This window comes from Silene latifolia, chromosome 2 (assembly GCF_048544455.1).
Source record: "Silene latifolia isolate original U9 population chromosome 2, ASM4854445v1, whole genome shotgun sequence".
Classification (NCBI taxonomy): Eukaryota; Viridiplantae; Streptophyta; class Magnoliopsida; order Caryophyllales; family Caryophyllaceae; genus Silene; species Silene latifolia.
The window spans coordinates 15677302-15683652 of record NC_133527.1 but is presented as its reverse complement, the minus strand read 5'-3'; positions in this window follow the sequence as shown (position 1 = coordinate 15683652).

Here is a 6351-nt window from a genome sequence, read left to right as displayed (position 1 = left end):
TAATTTTGTTGTTGTTTTTATCATAAGTATGAGTAGCTAAACCTCATGTACTAGGATGTAGGGAATCTGTAGAAGTAGGCGGCGTAGAATAGTAGACCTGTAATCGCGCCATGGTCCATCGACTGGGTTCCCTGGTCGATCGACTGGCCTCGTGAGATTTGCTTCGTTTTAATTAATTTAATTGCTATATTTGATAAATCGAGTGCACGCGACTAGTTGAATGCTTAGGAATTGACCGACCCGATAAGATCGAAAGATAGGGGAGGGAAATAGATTACCTAATTACGACGACTAAATTAATGAGATCGAGAGATAAGTTAATTTAGAATTTTAAATCACTTTTCAGGACCAAAGTTAGCATTATTGATATTAGGGACCCGTAGCGAGATCGAAAGATGCTACCTGTCGAGAATGGACCGAGAGGACTTCTTATTTTCCCGTCTCACGTGATTATTTCAGACCTACTTAGTATGTTGCCGCCGAAACTACAGTGAACCTGCCATCTTAGTACCCTTTTAAAATATGTTTTTATCCATTTCTTAAGTTTATTGCTCATTAGTATAGAATAAATCAAAACAAAACCCCCACACTATTGTTACCTTAGGACTAAAATCAGACAACTATAAATTACATCGCCTCTCTGTGGTTCGACCCTTACTGCCACTAGCTATAGTAGTAGTTTGGAAATATAAATTTAACTTTGGTACTCTACGACGGTATCAAATTTTGGCGCCGTTGCCGGGGAGGCAATTGTTTAAATTTTTAGTTGTTTTTATTTTAGTCTTTCTCTTAGTTTAAGAGACATATGTTCCTTAAACTTTTCTTATATTCTACTTGTAGTTTCCTCTTATGCACAGGTCACATGGTGGTGAATTGAGACCATTAGATCCTGAGATCGAAAGGACTTTGCGCGAGTTGAGATGATCATCTAGAGTATTGCCGACAGATGAAGAGCTGAGTACTCCGTCCAGTTACTATGAGAACGAGCTGTTTGAGGAGGATCCACCTTCATCACCCATTTCCACTTCTTCAGCTGAGACCGTCACATCTCCAGACATGGCTGAAGAAGTAAGTATAGCCAGTCACTCCGAGCCGACAGCTGAGAACCTCTATAAGGGATTCGCATTACCAGGGACGGATAGAAAATTCGAGCCAAAACCGTCTTATATCAAATTGGTTGAGAGAAACCAATTTGGGGGAGCTTCAAATGTAGATGAAGCTAAGCATATGGAGACATTCATTGACTACTGTTGTTCCATACCCCCACCAACAGGTGTGACCCAGGACCAGGTGAAGGAGACTATGTTCATATTCTCGCTTCGTGATGCTGTAAGGGAATGGTATCGAGATTTGGATCGAGCTGCTAACGGGATTACTGATTGGAATTCGCTGGCCTTAGCATTTTACAAGAAATATTTCTCTGCCTCGAAGACCAATGCAATTAGAGCTCAGATCACGAGCTTTAAACAGGGTCCCGATGAAGACTTTCATGAGGCATGGGTTCGTTTCAAGAGACTAGTGCGAACCATTCCGCACCATGGGTTTGAGAAATGGTTTCTGTGCAACCAATTCTACAATGGTCTTTATGATGATCAAAGGGCTATCCTAGATGTTGCAGCCAATGGGAGATTTTAAGAAAATAGTGGCCAAACAAAGGGGTGGAAAATCATCGATGACATAGCCACCCATAAAGCTGAGCATGGGAATTCTAGAGGAAATCAGAGAAGATCGGCTGAATCTCCTGTTGTAAATGCAATAGAAGCCCTTACTGCGAGGTTTGACAAGATAGATTTTGGGGGGTCCCAAAAAGGAGGGATTTATAAAGTTAATGATGTTTCAGACGGTCCCTTTATATGCAAGAGGTGTGGAGCTGAGGGACATATTTCGAATTTTTGTCCTAGTTCGACTGAAGTATGTGCTGCCTTTCATCATTATAGGCAGACTGGTACATATCCCGATCCCTCTAATGTACACCCCAATTCGAGGTGGACCAACCGGAATGTCCTTAATCCGGGTCCACAGCAGCAGCATCAGAATTATGTGCCCCCTCATAAGCAGCAGCAGTCATACCAAAAGCCTCCGTATGTCCCTCAGCAGCAGCAGCAGTCCCAAAGTTCCGATCTGACTGAGTTGAAAAATTTGTTGCTGAAGGAGTCGCAAGATATAGAGGCCGGGATGAAAATGTTGGAAAGCCAAATTGCTCAATTGGCTAGCAAGAGTGCAACTCGAGCTCCGGGGCATTTACCGTCGCAGCCGGATCAGAAAGAGACCCTTAATGCAATTTCTTTGAGAAGTGGGTCTACCCTTGATGGGCCCGCATTGGTTGAGGATGTCACTGAAAAAGATGAGGCGGAACCAAGCAAGAACAAAGCCGCAACGAACAATAGCAAGAAAAAGACGATCAGCAGGTATGTCAATCGATCGACTGACATACCCGGTCGATCGACCAGTCCGCGAAATAACACAGCTTCTGGTCCTGTAGAAGCCAGTCGATCGACTGACCTACATGGTCAACCGACTTAAAACGCTGCTGATGTTGAACCTTTTCGTCCTCCAATGCCAGATAACTTGAGGGACCACTTATTTCGGGGTACGACGACTCCGAAAATATTGAGCCAAGACCCGAATGCTGATGGGTCAGTCCCGGTTCCAAAGTATGACCCAATGTCGATTAATGGTTCATTTTTTCGACGGTCTGAAGAAGGTTTAAGCTACAACAAAGACAAGGTAGTGGATTTTCAGCCTAAATCCACTGACGCCGGCATGAGAGACCTAGAGGAGAGGGCTAAGTTACTTCTTACAGCCCCCTATCCGGAAAGATTGGTGCCGACAAAGGAACATGTATCATTTAATAAGTTCGAAAATGTTATTCGCAGCTTAAATGTGCAAGTTCCTTTCCTTGAATTAGTTAATCAAGTGCCTGCTTACACGAAATTTATGAAGCAGCTTTTGTCCAAAAAGAAGTCACTTGATAATGTGCAAACTGTCGCACTAACTGAGGAGTCATGTTCTTATTTGACCCATACTGCACCTCATAAGTTAGCTGACCCAGGTAGCTTTTCCGTTCCTTGTAATATTGGTACCTTCTCAATCGAGAAGGCATTATGTGACCTAGGAGCTAGCATTAGCGTTATGCCTTTGAGTCTAGCTAGAAAATTGAAATTGACTATGTTTGCAGTCACTAGCATGACGGTACAGATGGCTGATCGTTCTGCGGTCCAGCCTATAGGAGTTTTAGAGGACATTCCTGTGCAAATAGGAAAGTTTTTCTTCCCTGTTGACTTCGTTGTACTAGATATACCCGAGGATGCTCACATTCCTATCATTTTGGGTAGACCATTTCTGCACACTGCTGGTGCAGTTATAGATGTTGGCTCAGGGACGTTAACCTTTAAAGTAGGGAAACAATCCATCGTTTTTGCCCAGCCCGCTAAGAAGAAAGATCCTATGTGGCCAGTCACTTGTAATACCATTTCTGAGAAGAAATCTTATTTTGTGCTTTCTGATGTGCCTGCCCCCTTACCTGTTTCTGTTGTAACCCCTCCGCCTCAGATTGGGAGCAAATTGGAGGAATATTCTTCTGTTTTAGATATTGCAGAAGCTGGTTTGGGGAAGGAAGAGTCGCATGTTGCTCCAGCTGTGAAGGAGCCAATCATTCAACGAGGCGGCTTAGGATGTCTTAGCTATGGCACTGATGAGGAGCCTGATGATGAGCCAGTCAAAGTGACGGAGTCCGATTTGGATTTTGATGAGCCAGACGAGGCCATAGATTAGGAAGATGTCCGAGATGTTGATCCGTTGAGTTCTGTGGATGTTGGAATTGCTAAGAGTATAGCTGAGAAGATGAGCACTGTAGAGGCTACTTCTTGTAGCCAGAAGCCGAGCAAGTGGGCCATTCCATGGCCATTCTTGATCAACTATTAGTTGATTAAGACTTTTCCAAAAACATTCATTTTATTGCTTTTGTTAGACTCTTTTTATTGCTTTAGTGTGCGCGAGACTTCGCTCTTTTATGTTTGCTTAGGATTTAAGACCTTTAGCCTTTACATTTGGGTTGTGCGCAATTTTGGGCGCATTATTATGTGCTTTTGCAGGTTTATAGACCATATTAGCTCAAGTTATTGAGCTAGTTCGAAGAAATCCGAATTTACAGCAGGTTTCTCAGTCGATCGACTGGCCATCTTGGTTGATCGACTGACTGCTACAGTTACAGAAGCTACTGTTCGTGTCACCCTGGTCGATCGACTGGGTGATGTGGTCGATCGACCGTCCAACGCTGCTGTACCTGTTTTCGATCAATCCCCTGCTGTGTTTGGTCGATTTGCGAAGTTGAGGGAGTCTTTTCTCCACTTTATTCTCCGACTCATTTTTGTTTTCTTCCGTTTCTTATTTTTGCACATAATTTTGCGTTTCATAATTGCTTTCTCGTAATTACCCGCGGTATCTTTTGTTTGTCTTTTCAGGTACTTATGGTGGCACTGCTGGCTACTGAAACCTCCTAGCTCATGCTGGTTTGGGGAGGTTTCCTTTTGCTGCGATTTGGTTTGGGGAAGGGTTTTGCATTGCATTCATATGTTTTATCGCATTTCTGTTTCACGTTTATTGCATTTCAGTTTGCATTGTTTATTTCATATTTCTTATATACAAAATACCAAAAAAATTGAAAATTTTCAAAAATTCAAATAAAATGCATGTTTATTTTAGCATGTAGATCGAGTCGGAACGGTAGTATTTCAATGATGACATTGCATTTTCAGCTGTTTATGCCTAAGCGTTTCTAATTGACATGTTATTAGTAGAATCATATGCATAATCTACGAGTTTTCTATAATTTATTTGCTGAACTTTAAACGTAACTTTGATTTTTGGCAAACTACATCATTTTCTGAGGTTTAGAGCCTATAACTGGTGACATTCATGACCAGTTTATCTAGGATGTGAGTAGTTACTCCTTATGAGACATGTTATATAAATTTGCATAAATATGAACTTAATCTGCGTAATACCTGTATGCATTCGGTTTGTGGTTTCCTTTATTCATTTTGCCCATAAGCTTCACATAGCCAAAAATAGCCTTTTGTCCCTTTTACTACATCCTATATTCAGCCTGCTTTTGTCAAGCTAGTAGTATTAGTCTTTGGGAATGCTCTTGTAATTTTTGGTTGCATATGCTCTTATTGAGATGATGTTGGATGAAAGAATGAAGGAGGAAAAAGAATTGAAAAAAGTTGAAAGAAAAGAAAAGAAAAAGAGATTCGAAAAAAAAGATCCGTCTATCGACCGCCTACCTTGGTCGATCGACTGAGTACTGCAGCAGAAAAAGAAAAATCGAAAAAATCACATGTTGCAATTGTTATTAAAGGGTGATTTTATCCCCATGCTTTATTATTATCATTTGGGGAATTACGGTTATAGTTGGAGATTGTGAGTTTAGTTCTTGATAATTAGCACCGGATTTATTGGAAATCTTGAGCAAGAAGTTGGATGTTGTCATATGGTTTTGTTAGGTACTATCTTGGTCACCTATACCTCCACATTCCCATAAATGTTTTGCCTCTTCTTACCTATTACCTCACATATCCATATATACCTCGGCATGTGTCATGGTCATCTGTTTGGTTGGAATGCATATATACGGTTGTAAAGATTATTTTCATATTAGATTGCAGGCATGTTCTTATAGGTCGTAGTTAGGTGAGTGACACTACAAAATTAATTCTTTCTATCTTTTACATATATTCACCTGTGCTTTTGAGTGATTTGAGCGACCCGTGAGAATCCATAATGATAAGTCTCTATAGTTGACGGTTCAGCAGCTTTTAACGACTACATAACTCGTTTGCATGATTCATGTTGCTAATTGATTGTTAGTTGTTGCATTAAATTGGTTTAGGCTATTCAGTTTGCATTTCGCTCTGAGATTGAAATCGTTCCACTATGTTTTAGGATCGAGTCTAGTTCTTGCTTGGGGACAAACAAGGGTTTGGTTTAGGGAAGTTTGATGCGTGTCCTAAATATGATGTTTTACACCCCATTTTACACGCATTTCAGAGCTCATTTGTGTAGTTTAAGCTACCATTTTCCCCATTTTCGTCTACTTTCGTATTTTCATGTAATATTGCAGATTATTGCGGAAATGAGTAGATATCGAGCCGAATCCGTCCGCGAGTACTAGGCATTGCATTTGACATGAAGTATTTACTTGGGAAGCGAACTTGGTGCGCGTATCGAGGCTCGAAAGACAAATTCACAAAGCTTTTGGAGCCAAATACCTGTTGAAGTGGTCGATAGACTGGTGCTTTCAGTCGATCGACCAGATCACGACTTACAGTAGCTACTGTTCAGCACAGT